Consider the following 14294-nt stretch of genomic DNA (forward strand, 5'->3'; position numbering starts at 1 on the left):
GCATCAGGGCACCAAAAAAACTACAGGAAAGGGAAAGGAATCAAATGTTACTACCTATAGGATGACAAGCTAATGAGCGGCAGGGTATAGCTTTCAGAGAAAGTAAAGAATAACTTTTATCGTCCTGAGATGCCAAAAGACCACCAAACCAAGAGAGATCCCACCATGGCGAAGGACATGAAAATTCTTCTTTCTTTTCCTGGAGAACAGAACAATAATAATGACAATAACAACCACCATGGTAACTGTTCATATAGCACTTTCAGATTTTTATTCATGTTATCTCATTTGATCCAAGTATGACTAGAAGAGCAAAATCAGTGGTCCTTGGAGTTAAGTGCTATAAAACACTGACTCACATGAGGAGATGCTGCCATCCACAACCCTCCATCACTTCTATCACCACAACATTAATCTCCTAACTAGTTCTTCCATGGCCAACCCACCAAGATTGTCAATAATCATCAAACAATGCAAAGCTTTGGCATCACTTGCACTGTGTTCTAAGAAACTGAATGGCCAGCTACCGAAGCATTAACATATACACACCGGCGCACACTTGCAGATTTATTTTATATACATTATTACGGACTTTTGGCAGGACATATCACCAAAGGGACACTCACCAAAGGTATTCACTACACAGATGTCCTGCGCAGTGGATATATGGAAGAGAAATTTCAGGAAGCAGTCCTCCAGATGCTCCTATTTATAATACTATGGCAACAGTATCAAACCTCAGAAAGTTGCAGATCCTCCTCAAAGACCCATGATCAGTGAAACAAAAATTCTAATAATCCACATAAAAAATAAAACAAAACAAATAGATGACACCTAATAACTAGAATATAGTGTGCAACTGGATGACCAGTACATAAAATACATCATCTTCCAGGACAACTATTGCAGGTGGCCAGAAGCTAGGCCCAGGACTAAAGAAAGTGACAGCAGGCTGGGTCGCATTTGGGAAATTGCACAGTACGTTGAACGATCCCCAACTGTTCCTTGACACAAAACCTATCTTTTAACAGCAGTATTCTCTTGACAGTCTTCTATGGTTCCCGATGTTGTAAACCAGACGTGTCAAAAACAAGTAAACACTGACTCCGGCAAGCACATGGCAAAAAAAAAAAGTTAACATTATGTTGTGTTGTATTTCTATTCATTTTGTTAAACATCTCTCTCATTACATTTTAATCTGACTCTGAGTTCGACACAATCAAAGCTGTGGGTGATTCAGAGTAAAATAAGAAGGGCAATGAAGGGATACATGTAACAGAGCGCTAGACTTTGGAGTCAGAAGGTCTGGGCTCATACGCTGCCTTTTTTGACACTAGCTCTGTGAGCACAGGCAAAATATTTAAAATCTCTTCTTCTCGGGTTCCTCAACTATAAAACGTAAATAGCACATTCATATGGTCCTCTGAGCACCAAGCAAGACATGTGCATGAAGCGCTCTGTAAACCTTAACAGAGCAGTATAGATAGCAACTATTATAATTACCATGACACTCCAGCATATGAGGAAATGAATGAAGAACTTTTCTCAATTGCTAACTACGTCCCCAACATTGTGCAACTGAGAAGTATGAAAGACTCTGCTCTCAAGAAGCTTACATTCTAATAAGGTGAGGATTAATACATATATGGATTTCAACTACAAACCAGTGGAAAGGTCCAGTGATTCTTGTACAGCAGCACAGACAGACAGTTTAAGTACTTGAACTGGTACCCAGAAAATGTAAAAAGGCCTCGCTTAACCTTTTCCATCTTTTGGTCATCTGGTAAAAACTACAGACCCCTTCCTGTCCTCTCTTTTCCTTTCCCAAAACCTTAAACCTACTGCACTCTGTGAAGTTGGGACTCCAAAGGACCTCTGCTTAAGGGCTCCTCTGGACCCTCCTAGCTTCAGAGTGATTATCATTAGTAACTGTTGCTGTTTCCCTCCCTGCCTCATGTCTTTCTTTTTCTTGGCCTCATTAAAGGGGCCATGCCCTGGCTACTTCTTAAACAGGCCTATTCAATGAATGGGCGTTACCTCACTCTAGGTGAGTGCCGGCAAAGACCTTGGCCTAAAGGGCCCAAGGTCTCCCAGTGCATCCTGGGCCATCTCCAGTAATCCTGAGGAACATCAGGTCACTGGACTCAGATGGCTCAGGAGGAGAAGTGAGGCTGGTAACCTGCACAGCCCTCCCTCCCTCAAAACAAAGTCAAGTGCAAGTCATGTCATCATTTCTCTGATGGCATGGTCTTCTTCAGCAAAGAAGGACGAACACAATGGACTCAGAATAACGCTTTTTAAATGCATAAAATTTAGGAAGCCAATTATATTTAAAATACAGTTATCGAACTTTTTTTTAAAAAAAATAAGTTCATAAACTCTACATTAAAAATGCCTGACCTAGAGGGAGGCTCCTGAGGAATTTATGAGATAACATCGACAAAAATGGCACATTCTATTCTCTGGAAAATTCCTTTGTAGTTTGTTAAATTTCTTTTTTTGATAATAGGTTATTCTTGGGAGCTCCTTTACAGCTTGTTCATTTTTTTTTTTTCTGATACCAGATTATTTACATTCTACTTCTTTTTCTGTTCATCTAGGTATTTTATATTTTTGTAACTATCAATTGCATTTATCAGTTTCACAAAAATAGTGAAAGCATCCTAACAAATTCTTTAAGACAAATATGGTATGGAAACCTAAATAAGAAAATAAAGAAAGAAAACTATAGGCCAACATCTCCAATGAATATTGATGCAAAAATAATGAATAAAGCATTAGCAAAGGCATTATAGCAATTTACTAAACAGACTGATTGGCACTATGACAAGGTTTAATTTATACCAGGAATATGCAGTTCAACCTTAGGAAACCTATATACACAACTGACTGAATTAATAACAAAAACTATAAAAATCACATAATATCAACTGCTGCAGAAAAAAACTCTTAAGAAAGGACACTATCCATTTGTGTTAAAATATTAAAAAGCATAGAAATACATGGGCCTTTCCTTAACCTGGTAAGTAGTATCTAGCGAAAACCAATTAGCATTAGCAGTAATAGAGAAATGTTGGTCTTACCAATAAGATCAAGGGGTAAAGCAAGGATGTATACTTTCATTACTATTATATGATATAGTTCTAGAAATGCTAACAGCTAGCAAGAAGACAGGAAAGAAATGAGGGAATAAACTTAGGGAAAGAGGAAACAGAAGTACCACTTTTGCAGATGATATGTTTGACTTAAGAGAATTATAAAAGAAATGCAAAATTTAAATACTTTGAAGTTCCATCTCATACTATGACTGGCAAAAATAGAACTGTTAGAACGGTAGTAGGAGGACTGACAAACTAATGCGTTGTCCATAGAGCTGTGAAGCAGTCTAACCATTATGAAAAAGTAATTTGGAATTATATCCAAAAAGTCACAAGACTATACACATATCCTTTGTCCCAGGGAGAAAAAAGACAGGAGGAAAAGGATCAAATTACAAAAATGAGTAAAGCAACACAAAGTAAGTACCAAACAACTGAAGGATAGCTATATCAACGACACACGGATGTAATGGAATATTATTGCACCATAAGAAATTATGAAAGGAATGGATTCAGAGGGACCTGGGAATGATGGGGTACAAACCCAAGCCAAGCCCTTTTCCCCTTGGATCAGGAGGACTTTTGTCACATTTCTCTGCAAGGCCCCAGAAAGCCCGGCTTTGGGTGGGGGGGGCTCCTAGGATTTTCCTTCCATCTCTCTCAGTCCAGGATACTCCCTATTTGATCAACATTTAGCATTCTCTTCCTTTGACCCAAAGCATCCTTTTGATATTCCCAACCACTAAGCATTCTCTTGAAGTCCAAGTTGCCCAGCCTGGATTGTGGATTGTCTGGACTACCAGCCATTCCCATCAGGATTCTCCCTGGGACCACCTGGGGACATACATGTGCTTCTGGCCCAGGCCCTCCATAGTCTGATACCTCCAGATTGCCTCCAGCTGTTTCTAACACCAGACCAGTCACCCCCTCCTAGGACTTCTCCTCAAGACCCTCCCTAAACCCCTCCTCTCATCACCTTAGACTACCAGACCACCCCTAGATTACTCCTACTGTCTTTTTCTATATTTAAGTTCCATCTCACCTGCACGAAGGCACTCAAGTGGGATCCAGCACAGACTCTGTCTAGCTGAGAATCTATCTGGCCCACTTTGCAATACAAGCGTTACAAATACTTAGGCTCCTTAAGAGTCAACCCAGTAAGATGAATCTTTAATAAACTTTGTTTTCTTTGACTTTAAGGTTTGAGTCGAATTCATTCGAGCAGCACCCAGCGTGTCAGTCAAATGACAAGGTTTAGGGGCACTAGGGACCCCAAAATACCAACATGCCTGAGTCCTGCTCGAGTGAATTCGACTCAAGCCTTCTTTGAAATCAAAGAAAACAAAGTTTATTAAAGATTCCCCTTACTGGGTTGACTCTTAAGGAGCCTAAGCATTTGTAAGGCTTGTATTCACAAGCAGGCCAGACAGAATCTCAGCTAGACAGTCTGAGCTGGATTGAATCTGAACACTTTGATGGAGGTGAGATGGAACATAAATACAGGAAAGACTGTAGGAGGGATCTGGGGGTGGTCTGGTAGTCTAGGGTGATGGGAGAAGGGGTTTAGGGAGGGTCTTGAGAAGTCCAAGGAGGACCTCAGTGGGACTAGGGTGACTGGTCAAGGGTTGGAAACAGCTGGAGGCAATCAGGAGATATAATCAGGAGATATCAGACAATGGAGGGCTTGGGTCATAAACCGGTGGGGCAATCCACAGGTCTAGACAGGGGCGGTATGGGAATGACTGGTACCCTGGTACCTGGATGGGAGTGGTCAGCAGCCTGGGGAATGGGATTTTGATGGGATCAAGGATGGGGAGTGCAACAGAGACCTGGGCACAAAGATAACAAAAAGCCCATGGGCTTCTTGAGACTGCCAGAACAAATGGGAAGATTAGATCTGAGTAAGAAAGGCCAGATTAAGTGGGAAGATTCAAGGGGAGCTCAAAGAGGCTCCCAGAGTCTGAACCCCATCAGGAAGACTCAAGTTGATTTTATACAGAGTGAAGTAAGAAGAATCAGAAAAACAATGTATCCAACAACTATATTATTTAAAGAAAAATAATTGAAAAACTAAGGAACTCTGTTCAACGCAATGAACAATCCTGACATCAAAAGGCTGATGATGGAAGCAAGCTTTCCATTACTTCGCAGAGTACAAACTATAAGTACAGATGAGACATGCACTATCATATATGACTAATACATGATTTTGTTGTGATAACTTATTTATCACAAAGCAGTTTGTATTTGGTGAGGGAAGGGGAAAAGAGTGATACAAAAAAATGATAAAAAATATATGATACAAAAAAAAAAAAAGATAAGAACGTGGCTGAAACATTTTAAAACTACACAGAGGTGAGTAGAAATGTTCAGAAGAGACAAACAGGGCAGTGTTGATCTTGCTAATTCTGTACTAAAACAATATTCCTTAACAAAGCTTCAAAATTTCATATAAAATCTCATTTTCTGCTTTTCATATGTGAAAATATTCACATATTGATGTCTGTCAAGGTCATTAAAAATAAAGTAGTTGGGGTTTAATTAAAGGGGAAAAAAGAGATACTGGCAGAAAAATACAGGCAAAAGTTTAAGAATGGGCAGGAGAATGAACTAACTGTGAACAAATAAAGAGGTCAGATTATGAAAGTTTTGAATACCTACCAGAAAAGCCTTTTTCTTGGTCTTGCAAAAATTTTGAAACAATTATTTACATAAGTTTAGGAAAGGTAAAATAAGAAAAAAAAAAGTAATACCTTTTATTCCAGACAACAGTAGGCACAGAGGTTAAACGACAAAGTCATGGAGACTGACAAACAGGGACAAAACTGATCCCCCATAAAAAGAGGTCTCAGTCAATTAACAAGCACTTATTAAGTACTTACTATTCACCAAGCATTATGGTAAGCACAGAGAATAAAAAGAAAAGCAAAAGAGAGGCCAGCTCTCGAAGAATATGCATTATAATGGGAGAGACAACAAATAAGTAACTAAGTAAAAAAAAGACAAAAGGGTAAATGAAGATAAGCTGAAAGAGGAAGGCTTGAGAATCTGGGCAGACATCCAGAAAGTGGGATTTGAGCTGAGCCTTCACAGAATACTATAGTGCCTTAAATAATGATGCAAAAGGAAGGTTTCAGAGAAACCAGGGAAGATTTCTATGAACTAAAGCAAAATAAAAGTGAGAACAATTTATATAATAACAAAAAGACTTCAAAAACAAAGAATTCTGAAAGCCTTTTATAAACTGATCCATACAAGGATCAACCTTGATTTCAAAGATGTCTGATGAAATACACTACCTACCTCCTGACAGGGAGGATGTATTGAAGATGCAGAATAAGGGGCACACTTTTGGACACAGTCAATGGGGGAAGGGGAAATTTGTTTTTGCTTGACTGCATATAATTTACATGGATTTGGGGCCTTGTTTTTTTTCCGTTTCAAATGGGGTAGTGAAAAAATGCTTAATTGAAAAATGAAAACTTAAAAAAATATAACCACCTTGGGAGGGAAGTGGAAGATAGATGGGGATGAGAAACACTTGAGGCAGAAAGACCAGTTAAAAGTCTAATACAGTATTCCTAACAAGAGATAAAGAAGCAATGAACTAGAGTTGTGGCTGTTTGAGTAAAGAGAATGGGACATATGCAAGAAATGTGAAGGTAGAAATGTTAGAAACAACAAGATTTGTTTGACTAGATGTGCAGGATGAGTGAAAGTGAGCCTGAGGACAATAGATAACAATAGCAAGGTTGGAAGCCTAGAATGACTGGGTGGATAAAGGTGCAGTAGAGAGATCATAAGTTTTGTTTTGAATATGTTGAGTTTACTATGTTTGCAAGACAAGGAGTTCAAGATGTCCAAGAGGACAATGGAGATGTGACTAATTCCTCAGAGAGATTAGGGCTGGTATATATTGATCTGGGAATTATCTACACACATGGAGATGGAAACTGAACCCAAAGCAGATGATAACATCACCAAGTGAAATAGTGAAAAAGGAGTCCAAGGTCAGAGGTCTGGAGAACACACATGGTTAAAGGACATGAACTAGATGAAGACCAAGCAAAGCAGAATGAGCAAGAGCGGTCAAACAGCTGAACAAGGAGAGAGCAGTGTCATGAAAAACTAGAAAGGAGAGAATAGTTAAAAGATGATGGGCAATTAATTGTCAAATGCTTCAAAGAAGTCAAGGAGGATCAGTACTGAGAAAGGATCTTTTGACTCAGAAATTACAAGATCACTGATAACTTCAGCAAGGAAACTTTCAGCTGAATGCTGAGATTAGAAGCCCAACTCAAGAGGGCTTAGAAGTGGACACACCTATGAGATGGATTGGTCAAGTTAAAGAATTTTTTGAGGAATGAGGAGACATTATCCTATATCTCTCCTCCCTTTCCTATCTAAACTCCTTGAAAATGCCAACCACAGCAGGTGCCTCCACTTTGTTTCCTCTCACTTTCTTATTAACTCTGCAATCTGGCTTCTGGGGCAGTTAGTGCAGTGAATAGAGCACTAGCCCTGGAGTCAGAAGAAGACTCATCGTCCTGAGTTCAAAGATGGCCTCTGATATTTACTAGCTGGTTGACCCTGGGCAAATCATTAAATCATGTTTACTTCAGTTTCCTCACCAGCAAAATGAGCTAGAGAAGAAGGGAATGGCAACCCACTGCAGCATCTTTGCGGAGAAAACACCTAAGGGGGTCACAAAGAGCTGGGCAAGACTGACCAGAATTCTGCTGAATTTGCACTCTCTAAGGTTACATCTTGAACTATGCACCCTTTAGCAGTGTTGATCACTCTCTTCTTCCTGATCTTCCCAAGGCACAGGTATCCCCATGTTACCCTCCTCCCCATTCAATAAACTCCAGGGGCCCCCTCATATCACCCTAACTTATAAAGTCCTTCATAGCCTGGTCCGTTCCCACCTTTCTAGTCTTTCTATACCTTACTCTCCTCTATGTAGTGTTATCAAGTGTTGTACACCTCCTGACTGTTCCTTCCATCTCCTGACTTCATTTTCACTCATTATCCCTCCTTTATCTCCACCTCCTGGCTCAGATAAAGTTCCCTTTCTGTAAAAAGCCTTTCCTAGTCCTCTTTAGTTTTAGTGCCTTTCCTCTGAAATTATCTCCAACATATTGTATATAACATACAGGCATGCCTCATGTATGTGCATATATAAGATATATAGACATATATATAGCTCATTTTGCACATAATCATTTGCATGTTATCTCCCCCATAAAACTGTAAGCTCCTTGAGAGCAGAGGCTTTCTGTCTTTCTCTGTATCGCCAGCACTTATGTCAATGTCTCCCACATAACAGACACTTAATAAATGGTTGTTGATTTGACTTAACTATTACAGATGGCTTTCTGAAAGGTTTTAACCATGAAGAGGAAGAGACAGATGTAGAGCTATAGCTACTGAGGGTTTTGTAAAGACTGGGGGGTAGGGGGATAGGGATAACAGTGGAAGTAATTTCCTGCAGAAAGCGGGATATGGTCTGATCCAAGAAGGAATATAGAGGACTTTGCCTCTACAAGGGCTATTTCTTCATCAAGACAAGAATGAATGAGGAAGACAGCGGATGAAGACATCTGAGTGATATGAGATGAGTTAGGTGGGGAATTTTTATCAAATGGTTTCTATTTTTTCAGTGAGGAATGAGGTGAGGTCCTTTGTAGAGAAGGTAGAGAAGGGGTTAGGCTTGAGTAGCAGAAAAAATTGAAACAGCAGCTATAAAAAGTAGGACAGTAAATCAATTTGCCTACCTGCTATGAGGGCCAAGTTGAAATTAGATACCATAAATTTACAGTCTGACCAAATCAGTAGTTTCCTGATTGTTTCCAGCTTTATTAGCAGTAAATAGAAGCAAACAAGCTCCAGGACTGAAGCAACAGGACAAAGAAACAAAGGAACCTAAGGAATGTAGTGGAGAGTTGAGATAGTTTCCCCCAAGTGGGTTAAAATAGGGAAGGGAAAAGAGATATAGCCAATGAGGGCCTGGGAAAGAATAGCTGGAGAGGTGGACTCTCTTATCCTCAACTAAAAGGCAGTATAAGAGAAAGTGTGACCATACAAGAAAAGGTGGTAAGGGAAGCCCCAACCTTGGGAGAGAAATGTAAAAATATTAACTAATGTTTTTTACTAATCATAATGCATTCTATTCTCTTATCCGGAAAACCATCTAAGAAAATATTTATAGTAAATAGTCCCTTGACCTTACTGGAACTTAGTCTTTTCATCAATAAAATGAAGGGGTTGGGTCAAAGAGCTTATGAGATTCCTTCTACATCTATGATTCCCCCAAAAAACAAGAGTATACTTTATGAAAAGTGATCTTTTAAAAATTTTTCATTATCTTCCACAAATTTTGGCAATAATAGGGAAGTTAAATAAGGGGATTGAACTATTTAATTTTTAAGAGTCCTTCTGCCCCTATAAAAATTCCATGTCTTCTAAAATGCAGTTCAAAGGGAGACTATAGTTTGCAAACTGACATTCTTCAGATTAATATTTTAACACAATATGTTTGACACTGGTAATCTAAGCTGATCAGATTTTATTTCATTTTTTAAAAAATCAACAAAGTTTTAGCTTCCTTTTTTTTCAAATAAGGAAATCACATTTCAAAATACAGAAAGCTTTGAAAAAGTAGCAACTTCCACTTTCCCATTCTTCTAAAAGGCTACTGTACTAATCACTTGACACCCACTTTACAATTTTACCAGTGCCCCCAGATAAATTTAAAATTTAGGTCACCCTCCCAAGACCCTTAGTAAAGTGAAATATTAAAGAAAGGAACCTAAAAAGTTTAAACATGTTGGGAAAATGGTAACAAAGTCTTTAACAGTCATTATTGCTTTTTTAAATTTATTTTGGAGTGATCCTGTAGGAAAATGCATCATTTTCATCACACAATTTCTAAAGGAGTCAGAAAATTAAAGTTATTTTCCAAAGGTAAAAGATGACAAACACTAAAGGATCAAAAAAGTATTCAATAATATTAAGAGAGCCTGGAAAAAATATATCACCCTACTTATTCAATGATACCGTTAATAAAACACCAACATAAAAAAGACAAGAAAATCAGTTCTGACTTTTCAGAACTGAGGTAGCCTTCAATTTCAGGTCTGAGGGAAAACTAGGGTAGCCTGGTGCTTCTGAACACTGACCTAGAAGGAACATTTTCTATTTTGTGAAGGTAGCTATTGCTACATTTGCTACATCTGCTACATGTAAAGCCCATCACTTAACGCATTTTTTTTTTGCATTCTTGTTGAAATCTCACTTTCTATATGATTCAAATTTCTCTTTTTTCCTGTTTTCCTGGTTTAAAAATGTTCAAACCAAAACAACTCCAATGAACAAGTTTAGTTTCAGCCAAAGGCGGCCAGTCCTCCTCCACCCCACTCCACCCCCGCGCGTAGCCTTCATAAACAGCAGCCTAATTTGTCCCGATACAATGTATCTATCCCTCAACTTCCTTATTTCTTTTCCCTTTTCCCGTTACATAACTCCGGTACTGTGCCGAGGGGAAGCCTTCTCCCATCACCCAGACTTGTGGCCCAAGTGTAACCTGCAGGGGGAGACAAACGATCCTGAAAACTTGTCCCTGTCTAGGCTCGGAAAGCGCCGCTCTCAAGCCTCCCGGAAAGGGAGATTACCAAACAGGAGGCTGGGCCCCGCTCCCGGTGACCTGGTTCACTCCACCCGCAGCTTTCCTAGCTGACAACAAACCGGATCAGGTGACTCCGACAGAAATCCCCAATCCCGGATCTCAGCCCTTCCCACACTCTACACTGGACGGAAGGCGAGAGGGGGGCCAGCAGAAACCTGTTTTAAGATAAAACGAAACCCCTCCTATTTGGGCAGTGGGATTGGTAAGGGGAGAAGTTAAAAGTCGGGACTGGGGCTCTAGGGAAGACAAAGGCTTCAGGGGGCCCAAAGCTTCGACACTAAGGCTGGTCAAGCGGACGAGCGGGCAGATAAGAGCTGGGGATTTCAGGAGGTGGTTACAGCCCCAGTGACTGCCCGGGAGGGGAGCGGACTGGGTGTACACTGAGACAGCTTTTTGGACAGGGTCAACGCAAATCTCTGTGGCCGGGCTACACCAGCTCTCAGCAGGGAATTTTTCTTTCATTCTCAGAGGGGAAGGGAGGAGGAAAAGAGCATGTATTTTAGTCGACTGCAAAAAACACTTTCGGTGATTAAGAAAAATAAAATTTAGTTAAAATGAGGTCAAAATCGACTGTGTGTGGTCTGAGGTGGCTAAGGAAAAGGCTTGGAGGCTGGGCAGACGGGGCTGCACAGGGACATGGAGAGTATATACAAGATCGGGGTTGTAAGAAGGATTCAGAGATGGGCGGGGGTGCGGAGTGGGGGACAAGACAGGGGCAGGTTTGGGGGGAGGTCCAGAGGCTGGGGGACGCCCGAGGGACAGGGGAGGGTGGGGCCGCATCGGGGCAGGGTGGGGTCTGGGGCTGCGGCAGGAACCCGAGCGGGGGCAAGCGGAGGGTGACGGGGCGGGAGAGAAGAACCGGAAAGTTTGAGGGTGGGAGGGGGGGTAACGGTTGGAGTGATGGGGCGGTTGAAGTGGGGAGGGAGGGTAGCGAAGAGGGGTGTAGTAAAGAGGCGGGCGGAAAGGGCGAACCCAGTGGGGCAAGAGAGTGGGTGAGGGTATGCGGCACCTGCTGGGCTAAGGAGAAGAGTGGACAGAAAAGGCAGGTGGGCTGAGAGTTGGGACCGGGGGTCGTTTGTGAAATTCGTGGGACTGGGGGGAAGGGGCGGGGCGGAGCGTGAAGTAAATGCGAGGGGTCCCGAAGGGGAAGGACCTCGCCGCCGGACCCCACACTCCCCACACATCCACACACACACACCCCCACACCCCCACTCCACAGGCTCACCTTCAGGGGAATTCAGTAGGCCACGAAACTCAAAGTGGGAGTCTGGTCAGATGGACGAAACGACGGACGCACTTACTCAGGCGCTTCCCTACCGGACACTGGGCAGACTCAGCAGGTCAGATTCAGCCACTGAACTACTACGTCACTCCTGCCCCAGAGCTGGACAAGCTGCGCATGCGTCGCGATGATTTCTGGGAGTTGTAGTTTTGTGGAAACTACCCCCATATGCTTCAATAATTAATAATAATAATAGTTTTTAGTATTTATTAAGTACTTATCTTGGACCAGACACTTTGCCAAGCGCTTTAAAAATATCTCATGTGATTCTCACAACAACTTTGGAAGGTATTTTGTAGTTGAGGAAGAAGATGATGATGATGATATGATTCAAATTTTATTTGATTTTCCCAACAACCCTAGGAGGTAGGAACAGTCACTATCCCTAGTTTATTGAGGAAAATAATAACAACGATGATATTAACTAACATTTATTAAGCACATGCTGTGTGCTAGGCACTGTGCTAAGCACTTTACAAATATCTTATTTGACCTTCACAACAACCTTGTTAGGGTTACTATTATTTTCCCCATTTTACAGTTGAGGAAACATAATAATGATAATAACGAGCATTTATGCAGGTTTTAAAGTTTGCAGAGGGATATATAAATATCTCATTTGCTTCTTAGGACAGCTTTCCAAAGGAAGGACTATTATTATCCCTGTTGTACAATTGAGGAAAACAATAAAAATAAGAACCAGCATTTATACAGCACTGTGAGGTTTGAAAAACCTTTACAATTACTATCTCATTTGATCCCCACCACTTTAGTGCTCTTATTATGAGGAAACTGAAGCAGATAGAGGTTATATGACTTGCCTAGGGTGACACAGCTAGTAAGTGACTGAGGCAGGGTTTGAACTCAAGTCTTCCTGACTCCAGCATTTTAGAATTAAAGAACAGGGAATGGGCTTATGGTTTCTTTGACAAAAGGAAATGCCTGATAAGGGAACTCCCTCTGCCAATGCCAGGGAGCACTTTCTTTAAAAATTGTCCTCTTAGGAAGGACTGAAAGATTAGGTGACTTGCCCTGACTCACACAGCCAGAAAGTGTTGGAGTGGGACCTGACTTTGAAACTAGGTTTCTTTCCACTATACCTTGTGGCCCCTCAACTTAACAGATATTTATTAAGCAACTACTGTATGCCTAGTAACTTATTTTAGGCATTAGGGAAGATACAAAGCTTAGATATGGTCCCCACCACTAATTTTTATGTCTGTCTAGAAGCATAGACATAAGTATTTATTATGTACAATGCTTTGTGCTAAACTGTACGGGGCTTAGCAATAGTATAAGACTGATTTTAGCTGTCAAGGGATTACAGTTTAGTTTATAGCGGAAAAAGCCCTTTTCTCCAAGAATATAGAGACCCATTTTATGGTATGAGCTTAATCACTAATTCATTGGGGGTGGGGGTGGGGAAAAGCCAGAGAGAAAGTCTCATGACCTCCCTGAATTTCCACTTCCCTTTTGTAAAATGAGATACGTAACAATGCCAGGCCTTCTTATCTCACCACAATGTTGGGAGGATCTAATGAGATAATGGATATGAAAACACTTTACAAAGTTGAATTCCCACTACAAACATTATTACTTTAGAACCAAGTTCTATTCTATAGATTTGGCTTCTTAGAGTATTTCAATAAAGTGATTCATTTTAGCTCTCCTAGTGTGTTTTTTATGATTCTTGTTACTTTGCTGATTTGTATCTAAGGTTTCATTAGAAAAGGGAACTCCCAAGGTGATGAGCATCTCCCCTGTAACTTAGTCTTACATCACAACTTCTTAACCTTTTTATATCTTTAGCAGCCTGTTGAAGCCTAGGGACCTTTCTTCAGTATTATGTCTTTAAAAGAATACAGTGAAATACACAAAATCACAAAGGAAACCAATTAGACTGAAACAGTTATTAAAACTTTTTTTTTAAGTTAAAGACCCCAGGTTAAGAAAAACCCAGTGTTAGAATTACTTAAAGCCCTAAAAGCTTTGACTCTTGTGGACTTATGATGAGGTGTGATTCTATCTTCTGAGTGCTAAAATGATCATTATTCTTCCCCTAGTTTGCAAAGACAAAAGCCTGGAATAGAAGTGTGTTATTCTTTGTCATCTGCTAGAGTAGGCTTTGCCTTCAACAATGACTTACTTACCTGCCATCCTCATGCTCAGTGCCCCGAGACATTCTTTATCACCCTTCTTATCCTCTGCAAAACATTTTTCTAAAATT

The 14294-nt window shown here is 40.6% G+C and overlaps 1 protein-coding gene across 1 annotated transcript in view; it reads right to left on the bottom strand.

Moving 5' to 3' along the window:
• The window catches only part of PLEKHB2 (pleckstrin homology domain containing B2), a 43431-nt gene extending 31260 nt beyond the window's left edge, over positions 1-12171 (bottom strand). Inside the window, exon 1 of the mRNA XM_072613484.1 lies at positions 12011-12171. The gene's annotated coding sequence lies outside the window, so the exon portion shown is untranslated. The remainder of the gene's footprint in view (positions 1-12010) is intronic.
• Positions 12172-14294: the final 2123 nt, after the last annotated feature.

This window comes from Notamacropus eugenii, chromosome 5 (genome assembly GCF_028372415.1).
Source record: "Notamacropus eugenii isolate mMacEug1 chromosome 5, mMacEug1.pri_v2, whole genome shotgun sequence".
Classification (NCBI taxonomy): Eukaryota; Metazoa; Chordata; class Mammalia; order Diprotodontia; family Macropodidae; genus Notamacropus; species Notamacropus eugenii.